General features: G+C 37.4%; 1 protein-coding gene across 1 annotated transcript in view; it reads right to left on the bottom strand.

The window, feature by feature from the left end:
* Positions 1-9,742: 9,742 nt before the first annotated feature.
* The window catches only part of LOC309621384 (testis-expressed protein 13A-like), a 197,508-nt gene continuing 188,217 nt past the window's right edge, over positions 9,743-19,033 (bottom strand). The window contains exon 2 of the mRNA XM_082408895.1: positions 9,743-9,873. The gene's annotated coding sequence lies outside the window, so the exon portion shown is untranslated. The remainder of the gene's footprint in view (positions 9,874-19,033) is intronic.

Here is a 19,033-nt window from a genome sequence, read left to right as displayed (position 1 = left end):
CCTCAGAATGGGAGAAAATATTTGCAAATGAAGCAACTGACAAAGGATTAATCTCCAAAATTTACAAGCAGCTCATGCAACTCAATATCAAAAAAACCAACAACCCAATCCAAAAATGGGTAGAAGACCTAAATAGACATTTCTCCAAAGAAGATAGACAGATTGCCAACAAACACATGAAAGAATGCTCAACATCATTAATCATTAGAGAAATGCAAATCAAAACTACAATGAGATATCATCTCACACCGGTCAGAAGGGCCATCATCAAAAAATCTAGAAACAATAAATGCTGGAGAGGGTGTGGAGAAAAGGAAACACTCTTGCACTGTTGGTGGGAATGTAAATTGATACAGCCACTATGGAGAACAGTATGGAGGTTCCTTAAAAAACTAAAAATAGAACTACCATATGACCCAGCAATCCCACTACTGGGCATATACCCTGAGAAAACCATAATTCAAAAAGAGTCATGTACCAAAATGTTCATTGCAGCTCTATTTACAATAGCCAGGACATGGAAGCAACCTAAGTGTCCATCATCGGATGAATGGATAAAGAAGATGTGGCACATACATACAATGGAATATTACTCAGCCATAAAAAGAAATGAAATGGAGGTATTTGTAGTGAGGTGGATGGAGTTAGAGTCTGTCATACAGAGTGAAGTAAGTCAGAAAGAGAAAAACAAATACAGTATGCTAACACATATATATATGGAATCTAAGGAAAAAAAAAAAAGATCATGAAGAACCTAGTGGCAAGACGGGAATAAAGACACAGACCTACTAGAGAATGGACTTGAGGATATGGGGAGGGGGAAGGGCAAGATGTGACAAAGTGAGAGAGTGACATGGACATATATACACTACCAAACGTAAAATAGATAGCTAGTGGGAAGCAACCACATAGCACAGGGAGATCAGCTCTGTGCTTTGTGACCACCTAAAGGGGTGGGATAGGGAGGGTGGGAGAGAGGGAGATGCAAGAGGGAAGAGATATGGGAACATATGTATATGTATAACTGATTCACTTTGTTATAAAGCAGAAACTAACACACCATTGTAAAGCAATTATACTCCAATAAAGATGTTAAAAAAAAAAAAAAAGAATGGCCATCATCAAAAAATCTACAAACAATAAATGCTGGAGAGGGTGTGGAGAAAGGGGAACCCTCTTGCACTGTTGGTGGGAATGTAAATTGATACAGCCACTATGGAGAACAGTATGGAGGTTCCTTAAAAAACTAAAAACAGAACTACCATACGACCCAGCAATCCCACTACTGGGCATATACCCAGAGAAAACCATAATTAAAAAGGGTCATGTACCAAAATGTTCATTGCAGCTCTATTTCAATAGCCAGGACATGGAAGCAACCTAAGTGTCCATCGACAGACGAATGGATAAAGAAGATGTGGCACATATATACAATGGAATATTCCTCAGCCATAAAGAGAAACGAAATTGAGTTATTGTAGTGAGGTGGATGGACCTAGAGTCTGTCATACAGAGTGAAGTAAGTCAGAAAGAGAAAAACAAATACCGTATGCTAACACATATATATGGAATCTGAAAAAAAAGAATGGTTCTGAAGAACCTAGGGGCAAGATGGGAATAAAGATGCAGACATAGAGAATGGACTTCAGGACATGGGGTGGGGGAAGGGTAAGCTGGGACGAAGTGAGAGAGTGGCATGGACTTATATATACTACCAAATGTAAAATAGATAGCTAGTGGGAAGCAGCCACATAGCACAGGGAGATCAGCTCAGTGCTTTGTGACCACCTAGAGGGGTGGGATAGGGAGGGTGGGAGGGAGACACAAGAGGGAGGAGATATAGGGATATATGTATATGTATAGCTGATTCACTTTGTTATAAAGCAGAAACTAACACACCATTGTAAAGCAATTGTACTCCAATAAAGATTTAAAAAAAAACTACTGTCTGAAGATACAATGCAGTAAAGTTTCAATGTAATTTGAAGGGAATTAAATATGCATCCCTGTTATAGCTAATAGATCAGGGGTAGCAACAGTTCTTTGCAGGCTATTAGGAATGAACTTGAATGCATCTTACCTTTAGAATTCTGAAACACAATGGCATTATTCTACTGACAAATTGACTAAATTACTATGATGACATTTGTGTTTTTTAAAGTCAAACTATTTTGCTTATGTCCTTTACTGGAAGGGAATAATATTTTTATAAAAATGGCAGAATGAATATTGGGAAGGGGGAACATTAGCCCAAGATATGTGGGGAAAAAATTTAAAGACCACTTCTTTCTTCTAAATAAATATACGACTCCTGATCAAGGGGCATCACACACCAGGGCTCTAAGAGATTTTATAGATGAGACTGTTCAACATGTCTGTTGCTTATTGAGAATGGGGAAATATACCAAAAGATTAGAACGGAGAAATGTCAGTCCAGTAGTCAATAAGAAAAAGAAAATGGGTCCTTTACAGACCGATGGATATGTGTTCAAATTTGTGCATGAATTGAGAAGGAGTTATGAAAGTCTGCAAGCTCTTATTAGAGAAAGCAGTGATCCATCAAATCCACTAGGAGGTCACCAAGAAAAATCATAACAGACCATTCCTTTCCTTGATAAAAGAGATCAGGGAAATTGTATACACATAGACTACCCAGACCACAGAATTTCACTTCTCCCCCCAACTATCCTTTAGTTGTATTTAACACAATTGATTATTCTTTCATTACTTCTTTTTTTAATTGATATTCTTTATTTGATTAATTAAACCTTTTTGTTTGATGATTATATGACTTTTAGGTGAATTGGCTTATTAACTTTTTATTTTTTATTTAAAATTTTTTAAAAATTGAAATATCAATTGAAATATTGATATATAATATGTTAGTTTTGGGTGTACTACATAATTTGATATTTGCACACATTATGAAATGATCACCACGATGAGTCTAGTAACCATCTGTCCGGATACAAAATTATTACAATATTATTGACCCTATTCCTTATGCTGTAGATTACATCCCCGTGCCTTATTTATTATATAACTGGAGGTTTGTACCTTTTAATCCCATTACCCTATTTCACCCACCCACCCGCCCCCTCCCTTCTGTCAATCACCTGTTTGTTTTCTGTATTTGAGTCTGTTTTCATTTTGTTTTGTTTGTTTTGTTTTTTATAGTCCACATATAAGTGAGATCATGTGGTATTTGTCTTTCTCTGTCCGACTTATTTCATTTAGCATAATACTCTCTAGATCCATCCATGTTGTCACAAATGACAAGATTTCATTTTTTATGGATGAGTAATATTCCATTGTATATATATATATACCACATCTTCTCTATCCATTCATCAATTAATGGACACTTAGGTTGTGTCCACATCTTGGCTATTGTAAATAATGCTGCAATGAACATTGGAGTGCATATATCTTTTTGAATTAGTGTCTTTGTTTTCTCCAGGTAAATACCCAGAAGTGAAATTGCTGGATCATCATATGGCAGTTCTATTTTTAAATTTTTGAGAAACCTCCATACTGTTTTCCGTAGTGGCTACACCAATTTACTTTCCCACCCTTTTCTCCACACCCTCACCAACACTATTTTGTTGTTGTCTTTTTGATGATAGCCATTCTGACAGGTGTAAGGTGATATCTCATTGTGGTTTTTGACCTGCATTTCCCTGGTGATTGGTGATGTTGAGCATCTTTCTGTGTGTCTGTTGGCCATGTGTATGTCATCTTTGGAAAAATGTCTATTCAGGTCCTCTGCCCATTTAAAAATCAGGCTGTTTTTTTGATGTTGAGTTGTGTGAGTTTTTGTGTATTTTGGATATCGACTCCTTATCAGATATATCGTTTGTAAATATGTTCAGTAGTATCATTTTTTTGATAGCTTCCTTTGCTGTACAAAAGTTTTTTAGTTTAATGTAGTCCCACTTTTTAATTTTTGCTTTTGTTTCCCTTGCCTGAGGAGATATCCAAAAAATACTGCTAAGACCAATGTGGAAGAGTACAATGTCTATGTTTCCTTCTAGGAGTTCTATGGTTTCAGGCCTTACATTTAACTCCTTAATCCATTTTGAGTTTATTTTTGTATATGGTGATAGTAGTCCAGTTTGATTCTTTTGCATGTAGCTGTCCAGTTTTCCCAACACCATTTATTGAAGAGGTTGTCTTTTCCCCATTGTATATTCTTGCCTCCTTTGTTGTAGATTAATTGACCATATAAGTGTGATTTCTTCTTGAAAAACTGTTGCTCCATAAGTCTACAAACTTTTTTCTATCTCTGACTGCTCCTTACAACCTTTACAATCTCCTTTCCCTAAACCTATATAAACTATACCCTAAATACTAGTATTCCTAAGCATTTGATCCTCTGGATGATTTCACTATTTAAATTCCTACCAATTAGCTAATGATTCCCAGAGCTATATCTGAGTCCCAGACCTCTTCTTTTGCGTTTGCACAGGGAGCTCAAGCTCAACACCTCCAAAATAAACTCTATTCTTTCCCCTACATCGGGTCTCCTTCCTGAGTTTCCTATCTCTAGGAACTGCATTGCTCAGTAACCAAAATCAGAAAACTGGGCATCACCCTTGACTAGTCTCTTGACAGTCTGAATCCAATAAGATACATTTTTAGCAGAGATAACCATAAGATACTGCACTAGGATTCCCAAACCTCACCTAACTGTGTGAGGACACATTCCTCACACATTACAGGAAGTAATGTGTGAGGAATGTCAGTTCCTGACATTACAGGAAGTGTGACTTTACAGCTATACACAAAAATCACTTTAAGTGCTTTTAGCTAATTTTTAAATTCAATATGCATCAATAGTTTGATGTGGCTGCTGGAGAAGGTAATACTTTCTTAAGCTGCATCAACAGAAGAAAATCTAGAGTGAGGAACCAATAAGTTCAATCTGCTCTTGATGCCACATGAGTAATATTGCAGGGAAGTAGGAATTGCTGTGGAAGAGAGCAGCCATTCTCACTCACCATGTAAGAAATGGCAGGAATATTTTAAAGGCCATTAAAGATCAAATAACCTTCAGAAGCCCTTTTAAATTTTATTTTCTATTGATGCATTTTAGATTTAAAATAATGACATTTAATGGAAATTCATTCATTTTAGATTTTAAAAATAATCATTGTATTTTGATTTTACTCAGAGGTATATGTGTGTGGTCCAAGTTGCTACTAATAAAAATTTGTTAGTTCATTTGTCTCTTGATTTGAGATCCACGGAAGGACCCCTAAATGCACTACCGAAAGGAAGACAACTACATTCATGACCTTCCCTTCTTAACCCAGTTTGCCTGAAGGCTGGATTGAGGAGGGGATCTAATCAATATAGACCACTTCCATGTTACCTCATTTAACGAAAGACAGCACAATAAATGGAAGGGGATTGGGTTTGGAGTTAGTCCTGACTCACTTGCTCTTTATTCCGTTTCTGAGTCTTAGTTTCCTCATCTGTAAGATAAGGGCTCCAGTACCTGCCTCGAGGGCTCTTAGTCTTCCACAAAATGACACACCTGAAAGGGCCTAGCATATAGTTGGCATTTAACAAACGCTGTCTTCCTTGCTTAATGGCCACAACAGCACTGTGAGGGATGGGAGACAATCTCCTGGTAGCAGTAGGAAGCTTGGAACCTGGTTTAAGATGGGTCAGGTGCTTTGTCTTCGGTCCTTTGCCTCCTATGTTCCTTCTCCTTACACTTTCCCTCCACTCAACCTCTATTTCAAAGACAGCAATTTAAAAAATAATGGAAATGCCTCTTCTATGGGCTTATTGTACACACCTGTGCTATTTCCACTACAAGCAGGGCAACTGTTTGACTGTAAAGACTAATTGTGAAATTATAAAATATGAGATAAGTTGGTGGGGTTGGGACAGGGGCATTAAAAAAACAAGAAAACAAAGGGAAGAATTTCAATTTAAGTCAACAGATGAGAAGAAACTGTTGTAGGTTATTTAGGATGAGAAGAAACTGTCGTAGGTCTCAAATTCTGTGATGGATTTTTGGTCAAGTCTTTTCCATTAAAAAGTACTGATTTTAAAAACTAATAACTTAAAATTGCCACACACAAAACAAATGGTCCACAAAACATTCTCCTTTCCTTCTGAAGGTTTTACGATGCATTGTTATCATTAACCAGTCTTTTACTATTAAACTTAAAAGGCCAATTGAGACACACAGCTCTGAGACTGTTCTTCCACCACTGGTTAAGACTGGGGTGGCAGGTATTGGGGATAATATTCATTTAGCCTTCTGAGCTTTCTGGGATAAATCAAAAGAAAATGACATTTGGTAAGGTTATAAATATGGGAATAGCAAACAAGATTGGCTGGGGCAGAAGGTGAGGTGCTAGACAGGGAGACCCAACAGAAGGCTGCTAGAATCATATAGGCAGGGAATGACGCCAGCCTGACAGGACATGGCTGTGGAAATGAAGGCTGGGGACGAGGTAAATAGGATAATCTCCCACTAAGGGGGAGATAGAAAGATGAAGTGAAGTTATTATTTCGGACACTTGCTTCTAACACCTGAGAGACTGACATGAATGAGGCAACCTCCCGCAGACATGGTCTGGTCTCTTCTGTTTTCTTTTGCTACCCTGAATTCTTTCAGTTTTATCCTTTGTGCTCACTTGAAGGCTTCTGGGAAAGGAGAAAGTGACTGCTTTTGCCCCTTTTGCCAGTTTCAATGGGTCACCCCCTGTGTCACCAGTCAGGCTGACCCCGTTATTTCCAGCACATGGAGTGGCAAATAGACCAATCAGCCAATATAGGTCACGTTGTATTGTGTCTGGCTTGGGGGCAAAACTGAATTGTCCCTGGTACCCAGGAGCTGAGGTCTGATTAATGGCTTCTATATTCAGTGCAAGCCCATGGGCATGAAAAAGATTTGAAGGGCAGGAAGTCCAAAGAGAATTTTGGCTTTGGGATATAGTAAACTTCACTACTTTGTCACTCAATTTTTTATTTTGGGAATTAAAAAAAATTCTTTCTTTAATTTTGTTGTTTTACCTAGAAGGGTGATAACATATACAGACAGAAAATCAGCATCATGACACAATATATAAATAGCCTCATTGAAAGCCCATTTGTCACAAAGCAGCATCTAAAATGAATGAAAAAAGTTGGAGGAAATACTTCCACTAGTATTTATACTTGAGAAAATCATTCTTCTGTTTCCAAAGGGATAAACAGGTTATGTTTCACACATAGGCAGACACCTCATTTGGGGCAGTACTTATTACATAACCAACATAGCCACTGGGTCAGAACTCATTTTTAATGATGAGGTTGATAAATAAAGTTAAGCACGGATGTAGGCAATAGGTATGAGTGAAGTTGTTTCTTCTTCTTCTTCTTCTTCTCTTCCTCCTCCTCCTCCCCTTCCCCCTCCTCCCCTTCCTCCTCCATCTCCTCCTTCATCTTCTTTTGCCTTTGTGATTTTATGGGTCCTCTTGGCCAAGAAGGGAGGAGTTTCTGCTCCTTGTCTTCTCTAGGATGTCTGATATGGCCATAAAATAGAATTTCCAGCTTTGTGGGAACAAAAATACTAAACAAGCATGTTTAGGCTTTCACTGGACACCTCATCATAGGATAAGGATTTATATGTAGAAAATAGTCCACAAACTTAATTGTTCCCTTCAACAAGCCAAAAAGGGAAACAGTCGAAAACCACTGTTAAACATAAGACCATTTAAACAGATATATTGTGAAAGGAATTGCTGAGATGAAAAATCTGACACCAACTCCTTTGGTTCTACCTTTGAGATAACTTTGTATGTATGTTATCCCTCATTTTAATTCATATTGTTGCTGTTCCATTGTAGGCCAGGCAGAAAAGTTTTAATTCTTTAATTTAGGCAAGGAACTTCAGATTAAAAGCAACAGAAGCCAACTCAAACGAGTGCAAGCAAAAATAAGGAACATTATTACTTGGAACCAAGGTCAAGGATGCATCCCAGCCTACTTATCTTGCCAGATTTGTATTCCCTTCCCCACCCCTGTCAATGCATTCTATGCTTTACTCAAACTCTATTACTTTTTATTTCCCTAATATAAGATGCAGTGTCTGGCACATATTAGGTGTTCAATAAATATTTCTTGACCAAATTAAGGAACCAAGTATAATGTACAGGTATCCTGATACTTAGTTCAAAGCTTTTTTTTGGCTATTATCCTGCTAGTTATACAGGGCAGATGACTTAAGATTTTATATATTTTTCCTGCCCTGCGTCCATTTTGCTGCTCCTTAATGAGCATACTTCAAAACCAAAACAGTCCTCTACCTTTGGGTCTTCGGTTCAAGGCACATTTGTCTGCATTTATCACCTCCATTCAAACAACAGTGAATGATTAGCCTGGAAACAAGTAATGAAACAATCTCTTTGATCAAATTGTATTATTACATATAATTTTCTATGCCTTCTGAGTTAGCATCAGTTGAAAGCTGTGCTTTTGGAGCATAAATAAGATCATTCTGATTTGAACACGTTCATGACTCAAATTGCCCCAGCCTGTTTGTTAGCCTGGGAGAATACTGGTGAGAGCTGTCTTCTGAACTTGAGTTCAGAGATTTCTGCACCTCGTAACCAACTTCTACTACATTTTCTTTTGAGACTTGCCACTAAGAAGGTCTGTGAGAATGACTTCTTTCCTTCTAGTGAAGGAGTTTAATGATCTTGCACATTATTGACTGATTGCACATTATTAAACTTTTTCTACATATTGAAAATGTAAAATGGAAATGACTTTTAAAAGGCATTTCTTTTTCCTTGCCTTCACAGCCCGTGACCATTGACTAGCAATCACGAATGTGCATGACAATGCAGGCTGCCCACTGTGCTGTACTTGGCTCTGCCTCTCTTGCCTTCCCTCCCAAGCATCTTCTCCTCCCTCCTTCCATTTTATACAGCATCTTCACCACCCCAATATCACTTCCTGCTGCCGTGCCTTTTCTCCTTGCTGATGCTTCTCAATATGATGAATGGTGTGTGTGTGTGTGTTCGGACATGTTGGGGGAAAAGGGAAAGCAGTGATAAAAACAATGTCTTCAACCTATAGGAATTTTATTTTTATTTTTTATTAAAGTATAGGATATTGAATATAGTTCTCTGTGCTATGCAGTAGGACCTTGTTGTCTATCCATTCCATATATAATAGCTTATATCTGCTAACCCCAACCTCCCACTCCATCCCTCCCCCAAACCCCTCCCCCTTGGCAACTACCAGTCTGTTCTCTACGTCCGTGAGTCTATTTCTGTTTCATAGATAGGTTCATTTGTGTCATTTTTTAGATTCCACATATAAGTGATATCATATGATATTTGTCTTTCTCTTTCTGACTTACTTCACTAGTTGCATCCATGTTGCTGCAAATGGCATTATTTCATTCTTTTATGGCTGAGTAAGACTCCATCGTGTATATATACCACATCTTCTTTATCCATTCATCTGTCGATGGACATTTAGGTTGTTTCCATGTCTTGGCTACTGTGAATAGTGCTGCTATGAACATTGGGGTGCCTGCATCTTTTTTTTTTTTTTTTTTTTTATTTATTTATTTATTTATTTATTTATTTTTGGCTGTGTTGGGTCTTCGTTTCTGTGAGAGGGCTTTCTCTTGTTGTGGCGAGCGGGGGCCACTCTTCATTGCGGTGCGTGGGCCTCTCACTGTCGCGGCCTCTCTTGTTGTGGAGCACAAGTTCCAGACGCGCAGGCTCAGTAGTTGTGGCTCACGGGCCTAGTTGCTCCGTGGCATGTGGGATCTTCCCAGACCAGGGCTCGAACCCATGTCCCCTGCATTAGCAGGCAGATTCTCAACCACTGCGCCACCAGGGAAGCCCCCTGCATCTTTTTGAATTACAGTTTTGTCTGGATATATGCCCAGGAGTGGGATTGCTGGATCACATCAACCTATAGGAATTTGCAAGCTAAGACAGAATATACCTTTTCCTTATTCTTACACACAAAGAAGCCATAAAATCCAGCATTATCAGAGCCATAAGAAGCTTAGAGAACATCTGAATTCTCATATGGGGTAACTGAGGCTCAGAGATGTGAAAGAATAAGCCAGAGCTCAAACAGGCCACAGTTTTACATACAGAAGGCACAGCAAATACCTTATGCTAATGTGGTGAATGCATCTTTAGGTCAAAGGACGTTTCTGAGAATGAAGGTGAGACAAATACATGATTAGAGACTGTGGAAATAGTTAGGAGAGCTCCATTTTAAAGTTTGGGTTGACGGTGTGGAGTGCAGTAAAATTCCTCCACTCTTTGTGCCCTGGTTAAAATGCCCATAGCTGTCTTACACTTGCTTTGATACTGTCAGGAGCCTTGCACAAATGGCAACCATCACACTTGGAATTTCCCAGAGAGGACCTTGAGCTTTGTAGAAGATGCTATATATATCCAAAAAATGAAGGAATAAATGTGTATATAAGCAGGGTGACTCTAAGTCCTGATTTGCCTGGGACTGTCCTCATTTATGCCTGTTGTCCGAGCATCCCATCTGGTTAGTGTGCTCTTTCACAAACAACAATGTCCTGATTTGGGCCCCCCAAAATTATATGATCACTCCATAAGCCACAATGGACTGAGAAACAGAATCCTCAACTTAGTTTCAACTCCTCTAATGCTCCAGAACAGGTTGTACTTCTAATTAGTGTGCAAAGTGCCAAGAAACAATTTTTTATTAGTTCTCATAATCACAATGCACTCTATGCATATATAATCCCTTCACTGGAGTCTCTCAGAGTACTTTATTTAGCCTCACATTTTTGTAACATTTGTGATGTTACTCCCAAATTACCGATGACATCTGTAGCAGAGAGGTTAAATGATCTGTGCAAGGTCACACATCAGTTTAGATGGTAGCAAAAACTTGGAAACATTATAGGCATTATAATTATGTAACATTGTAATAGGCCTTTTCTTTGCAGCATTATTTCCTACAACTCTATGAGCTGGGTCAGCTTTATTTTAAATGGGTTATATTTTAAAGACAGAACCAGATAACAGAAGTCTTGGCAAAGTATTGGCAAATACACTGTGTAAAAATAATTGTGGTCTTCATCTAGAGATTATCATACTAAGTGAACTAAGCCGTCTAGACAGAGAAAGGCAAATATCATATGATATCACTTATATGTGGAATCTAAAAAAAAATGGTAGAAATGAATTTATTTACAAAACAGAAGTAGACACACAGACATAGAAAACAAACTTATGGTTACCAAAGAGGAAAGGGGGGATAAGTTAGGAGGTTGGGATTAACATATACACACTGCTGTATATAAGATAGATCACCAACAAGGACTTACTGTATAGCACAGGGAACTATACTCAATATTTTAAATAATCTATAAGGGAAAATGATATGAAAAAGAATATGTATATGTATATATATATATGTATAACTGAATCACTTTGCTGTACACCTGAAACTAACACAGCATTGTAAACCAACTATACTTCAATAAAATAAATATAAATAAATAAATAAATAAAATAAAAAGGCAAACAGTGCTAAAAGGGTTATAACAAAAAGAAAATATTTTTTTAAATTGTGGTCTTCAGACTGAGATACTATTTCATTTGGTGAGGATTAATAGCTCTTTGGAGTCCCCAGGTAACACCATTCTTCTGAGGACCCCACCAGACAACACGCTGCCTCCTACTCCACACATAAGCTCACCCCTGCTTTACCTAGGTAAGCTAGACCATCAAGTGGAAATAGGTTCATCTTCTTTCTTGCACAGATACACTTTTATGCATCCTAGTGCATTCTGGACAACTACAACTCATCCTTAAAGACTCAGCTATGGAAACCATTCATTTGATTACCCCAGGCTGAGTTGGGTGTCCCTACTCCACGCTTTCATAGCATGTTTTATTATAACTCTATCACTGTCCTCATCTCTACAAGCTCCTTGAGGACAGGAGGCTATCTTACTCAACTCTGTATCTCCAGTGTTTTGTATAGTTTCTAGCACACAGCAGGTGCCCAAAAAGTTTTGTTGAATAAATTTAAAATACATTTTATATTGCAAATAAAATGTATTACTTCATGAACTTCAGCCACTTGGATTTTTAAATTTTTAATTCATACTATTGTAATACACTTATTTGTAAAAGCTTATTTGTCTCAAAGTTGTATATTTTGTATGCTATGTGAACACTGGATCATTTGCTTAGAAAAGAAATCTGATGAGTTTACCTGACTTCAAAGTTTGTCACACCCTTGGGCCAATTTTAAATTCAAGCTACTTGTCTCAAAAAACATAGTAATTATTTTCCAAAAGATGCCACAATGTTTTTTGTTTTTTTTTAAGTCAAGGTAGTGAGATGAGAAATTTTACCTCAATTCAAAATACCATGATTGTGTTCTCAATTGAAAAGTTATTTAAAATTTAGTGAGTAAAATATTAGGAGTTGAACATTTCTGGTATTGTCATAAAGTGATTGGATTGAAGTTCTTCACAGCAGTACCTTTTTAGATATGAAATAATGAACACCTCATTGGCTTTAGGTATTTTTAATATTTATGTGTGCTTAGTCCACTTTGTGTCATTTTCAAAATTAGAGTTAAGCTCAAATCTTTGAAAGAAGGTCAGAATCAAAGTTATGGGGGTACTTATCTTCAGGGCCAGTTGGCTTAAAGACATATATTTTGCATCCTGTGTTACGACTTTATTTTACCATAGGATATTGGCTGCTCATCTGTGGCTGGTCATCAGTCTTGATATAATGATGCTTATAGTGCAGCAGTTTAAGTGTGCAGCCATCCTGTGGCATAAACTAGAGTCTGATACCATTACTGGGACTCACTCTAGAATGCATATATGCTTCAGAATGCAACAGAATACTTCAGGTCATAAAGCATAGACTTAAGGTATTAAAGTCAACTTTGAAAATAAGTTGACACACTCTAGTGACTGGAAACTTGGAATCAAATTGCAAAGAGCCTGGGATAATTTGTTTTTTTGCAGAAGCCCATCAGCTGTCACAGGAGAAAAAAATCCCATAAGATTTCAGAAGTTAATTACAGTCTTGGTATCACCTCATTTAAGAGTAGAAATAAAGTTTCAAGAAGTATTTTATGTATCATTCTGATATCTGACCATAAGAATCCTTCTAGGGCAGGAGAAAGCAAGAATCCTTTCCCATATTACAATTTCCCATATTACAATTTGGTAAACCACTAATTCACAATATTTCTATTAATTATGAATTATCTCTAGGAAGGAATAAATTTGTCTCATAATAATGAATATCTAATCTTATAGATAAGGATCATTTGCGAATTGTGATGTCATAAAACTCAGCTCAGGCAAAGATTTAACTTATTTAAACTGAGCAAAATATTTAAATAAATCAGTATGTTTATAAATCTTATGATATGGATTTGTTATCAAACACGTGGAAGATGAAAAGGTTATTTTTAAGAATGGTGATGAGTCTGAGATTTTACCCTACTTGCAAGCTAACAAGTTAGCCTGCCATAATCCATTAATGCTGACAGAAACATGAGACTCCTGGATCAGAGACAAAGGACTTTATTTATCATGGCACATGTTCATCTCAGCTCCCCTTGACCTCCCCCCAATAACCACAGGAATAACAGGGTGGCCCACACCGTGGATTTACATCACACCTGAGGAAACCCATGCTTAAGAAGCCCTAATCATCTATAATTGGCTGCAAGGAAACCTGTCTCAACTTGCTCTAGAGGAAGACATTATCTCTTGTGATACTGGACAGTAAACAAACCTGCCCTTGGCTCTGGAGGGAGCCACTATCTCTATCTTCCAAAGATATTTGGTACACAAACATCTCTGAAAGGATAGTTCAGAACAAAGGCAATCAGTTCCTCTGTTTGTAAAACATACAGAAATGCAATAGATCCATGGAGAATTGTCTCCCAGCAGTCTCTTATTAATCGTATTTTTTTCAAATTGCTATTTTAAAACCTGAAGCTATAGTCCAGATAACTTGGTTCTTATAGATCTCGCCCCCTAAATATATTTTTTTAAAGTTTGTGGGACCCAGTTGCCTTAGACAAGCTGTTTGTCAGTTACACTTTACATGATGGGTCCCTAGAACATTTAAATACTTGGATTGCCTTTGGAAGGTCATATAATTCTCCTGAAGGCACAATATGGCTAATGGCTTATATTAGTGGCTCTGCATGGGCCATTCACTTTCATTCTGATGATGCAGCTGTATCACGGTTTCACTGAATGATTTGAAATCGTTAGTCAAATTGCTTCTTTCAAAGGTCATGTTTACACAACAGCTGACATTCTGAGAAGGCATAAATTTGGAGATATGGGTGGAGATGTTAGTTTCTTGATATAGAAATCGGTTTGTCTAATGCAGATTTTGACAACTTTTAACAGGCTTTGTTCTGCTTGATCAAAAGCAATTTTTGATGTAAAAGTCTTTTGATGGGTTCTCAGAGATTTCTGTCTGCTTTTGGTCACATGGTCAGCACTCCTTGTACTTATTTAGAGGACATAGAAGCACACCTTGTTCATTGATTTTTTTCCATGTGCCCTTTTCTCTTACCTTGTGAGTGGCACATGCTCTTTGTCTTTCTTCCTGGAACTTTCGAGCCCCTTTCCACCCCATTTCCTTGACTACCTTCAATTTATCCTGCTGGTTTTGATTTTAGAAGTGTCTTCCTCCATGGTGCCTATTCTATTCCTCCAAACCTGAAAGAAGTTTCCTTCCTAGATAATGTCATAGACCAACCATGCTTATTTATATAGTAGCACTTATCACATTCTCATATATATTTTTACTTAGTTGTCTGAATTTCCTCTTGGCCTTTGAGCTCCTTGAGAGCAGGGTACATAACCATCTTATTTCTGTATCCAGAGTAACTAACACAGTGCCAGACACAGTGTAGATAATGAATAAATTACTGTTGAATAGAAAAGAAAGTACGAAGATCAATTTAGATAATGCACACACTTTGAGAGCTTGTTCAGCAATCCTAGTAGGTGTTCAAAAAGTTTCCTTGAATTGAATTAAATTGAAGTGGTTATGATCGATTTAGATAATCTATGTAAGGTATAGAACGGCAGCTTGCACATGTATGTATAATCATTTTAATACCTTTGTGGGGCCCAAACACCCTACATTTTAAAAGAATTTTTAAGTAATTTTGCTTTGAAATTATTAGTCTGCAAATAATTCATTTATTTGTGATTGACAGTGATTTCTGTGCCATCATATGCATACTTGGAAATTCTTCCATTTTAAGTGAGAAGATCTAACCCATAAAGTTTTTTCAAATGCAATTAAAATTTTATGAATACTAAATTTAACAATGAAGTTGACTTAATGCTACTTTTTGTGGACATTTAATTAAGCATTTAATGATCTTGTTTTATGGTTTTTTCTTCTTAATTGGGTGCCAAGAGTTTTTATTTTTAATGTCGCAAACAGATTTTTGGGTTCCTTGAAAATCTGATAGGGCCTGGGCACCTTGCCTATAGTGACTAGTAAATAAAATTATCCTGCATACAAAGCACTCAGTAAATGTTTACAAATCAGAATAAAGGAAGGTGACAGAGAAACAGATTTATGATTTTGACTCTAGGCATTTATGGCTAGAGAAAAAGTGACTCTATTGACCATACTCATAGAAGACCTCTGAAATTAGCTATTTCTATACCAGAAAAGCCTGTATATAGTTTACCTAGAGAATTGCCTCAGTTTTTATTAAATATTTGTTTTCTTTTTTTCTAAAGTGCTGTTATCTTTATCTAGTAAGCCCAGCCACCCAGCTTGTTGCTTTATGTAATTGCATCTAAAATAAGGTTGTTCTAATATTGGCAGGTCCCCAAAGACCAGATAAGCACTTAATAAATGTATTACATGAAACAATTAATGAATTTTACTATGAGAGTTTGCTACTCTTGCCATATCCTGAAATATGTAAAGTTATGCAATTATTTTTAAGCCAAAAAGATGTGTGATGGTACAAAAAGATGCCAGTATAAAGGACCCTGTGGATGAATATTAATCAAAAGTCACTGGCATGTTATTTTTGGTTGATTTTATAATTCTCTTTTATAAGAAATTAAATCATATTCTCACTAAAGTTTATTAACAAAATGGCGCATATGGAACACTGGAAATTAATCTCATATTTTTACGTGTTGGAAAATTGAAGAAGCAAGCAGAAAGGTTAGGCTTTTAGAAATTAATTTCCTCAACATTTTAAGTTAAGTCTACAAGAGAATTGTCATCTAACTTCTCATTGTAGATGAATTACTAACACTAATGTAGTGGAGTCTAATACTGAACTTGCTGGAATATATTTTCGTAACCGAAAACATAGAGCTTTGTGTAAAAATCAAGATGATTCTGATGAAGGATAAAATACTATCAATATCTATAGTGATTCTTAACCACAAGTCTATCAACTAAAGGATTCTCTTTTCGTAAAAATTTGATAGAAAGATCAGATATTTCTGTGGCGATTTGAGTGAAGTCTTCTTAGAAGATCTCTAAGTGTACTTCTCTACTGTGAATCAGTTTAGGAGAGATAGCTCAAGGGCAGATAAAGTCCTGCTCCTAAATTCATTATCTTCATTTCACTTCGTTATACTACCTGAAATTCCACCAGTTGGGAATTCATTCAGCTTTTCCACAGCTTCTCTTTAAAAGTGAAAATGCTGAATCACTTTGCGGTACACCTGAAATTGACATAATATTGTAAATCAACTATACTTCAATTTAAAAAAAAAAAGTGAAAATGCTTGTGAGAGGAACAGACTGTCAGACTTTCTTACCTTCTGGTAGACATCATCAATACAGTTGCATCCACTTAGAACTCAGTTGTGCTACGTGAGAGAATTGACAACTTTGTGAAACACGTTGGTCCCTTTCGAGCTGGAGCACAGTAAGGGCCAGTAAGAGTGGAGTGCTGCATGTTTTACATGAGTATACTGTTAATATGTGACTTTGATTTACAAATTATAGATAACTAAATCATTAAATTTTACCAATTTTTATGGTGCTGGGTTTTTAAGTGAAATGTCAGTTCTTTCTGCATTTATTTACTATGTTTAGTTACCGAGTTCTAAAATAAACAGCTCCGTGTGAGAAAAAAAAGGAATGGAATGCTGCAGTGTATATGTGGTGGGGGGCATGGGGGAAAGGTAGAAGTTTAGGACAACATGAAGAACCTACTGCCTGAGGAATGAGTCACTAGGTGGTAATGAAGAAGGGTTATATAGAAGGAAGTGGAAGGATGACAGTGACAGCTTTTGTCTCCTATGACATTTTGCTTAGTGCTAGCTCCTTCTCTTATTACACAGCCCACCTGTATCAAGGGTGGCATCATTGGGCTGATAGCTCAAGTGTGTTAAGGATGAAACAGGCTGTCGTGGGTTAGTATAGCGGATGTTCTGGTCAGCCACCCAGATTGCCTCCTTCTCCATTTCAGGACTGAAACACTCATTTTCCCAGCTTCCGGCAGTGTTGGCTAGCTGATGGCTTCCAATTGAGTCCCTCCTTAGGATCTGGCTTTGAACAAAGATTATTTCACGCACATCACCCCCTTTCCCCAAGGTTATTTTGCACCTCATGACTGGTCAGTATGAAAGTATAAAGGCCCTGCCCCCTTGTCTCAATTTGAGATAATTCTGAAAGCCATTCCAGCTCCAGAGCTCCCCGTGGGATGAGCTGAGGCCTTTGTCATGACTGCACACGATTCAACTTCTCCCTCTGCCCAGTCCTGCTTTCCTCACTCCTCCCCCACAGATGCTCATCCTTTTCCTCAATAAACGTCTAGCAGCACATTTATGTCTCAAAGTCCGTTTCCCAGTGAACCCAACCTTCAACACTGGATGTGAGAACTTAACTACTTATAACTGTATTCTTTAAATAAATTTATTTATATTTTATTTATTTATTTTTGGCTGCGTTGGGTCTTCGTTGCCGTGCGCGGGCTTTCTCTAGTTGTGGTGAGCGGGGGCTACTCTTCATTGTGGTGCATGGGCCTCTCATTGCGGTGGCTTCTCTTGTTGCGGAGCACGGGCTGTAGGCACGCGGGCTTCAGTAGTTGCAGCACACGGGCTCAGTCGTTGTAGCGCATGGGCTTAGTTGCTCTGCGGCATGTGGAATCCTCCTGGACCAGGGATCGAACCCGTGTCCCCTGCATTGGCAGGCGGACTCTCAACCACTGCGACACCAGGGAAGTCCCTATAACTGTATTTTTATGGGGAAATGAATCTCAAGTTTCAAACAACTTATTAAGTATAGATGATCTTTTGACCTGCAATCCATTTGCTTGTATTTTGGAAAGACAAACTCCGGACCTTAGATGTCTTCCAAGAGTATATAAAACTTTTGTATTAATGTATTTGATGAACATGGTCAAATTGTTTTGAATGTAAAGCTCTGAAAAATTATCCTTATCTGTTCCTAAGTTTAAGTAGTTTCTTTCTTCTATAACCATAGACCTTGCTTCTTTTGTTAGCCCGATTTCCTTGGCCCTTCTCTACTGCATGCCATACTAACAGCCATAATTACATTTATGGATCAGTATCAAACTGATGCAAGACGTGGTGTTCAATAAGCACTTGTCAGCAATTGAGTCTTCTTGCCTTCCATTTTTCAATTCTTTCTAAACCTTCCCCTCTACTTCTTGCCCCACAGTTCCTCATAAGAATTAAAATAATAAAAATCTTAACTAACATCTGTTCAACCTTGGATTACAACCTGAGGTCTAAATATAAATGTATATTGGCATTAGGAAAAGTATAAAGAAAGGAAGGAAACAGGAAGAAAAGAAATAAATTTTCCAGAGAGACAAATACTGCAATCCAAATACCACACTTATACTAATTTAATAAAATGTGAGACTGTGTACAACAAAAATGTGCATGCTAATTATTTCATCATTTTGGTTCACAGTAGGAATTCTAGAGATTGCAAGGAAGAACAAATATTAAGAGAGCCTGGATGATTTTCTCTTTGTGTTATGAGAAGGA

Source organism: Balaenoptera borealis, assembly GCF_965194805.1.
Source record: "Balaenoptera borealis genome assembly, contig: HAP1_SCAFFOLD_375, whole genome shotgun sequence".
NCBI classification, from domain to species: domain Eukaryota; kingdom Metazoa; phylum Chordata; class Mammalia; order Artiodactyla; family Balaenopteridae; genus Balaenoptera; species Balaenoptera borealis.
The sequence above is the reverse complement of the archived record's forward strand: the minus strand, read 5'-3'. Positions and strand labels throughout refer to the sequence as shown.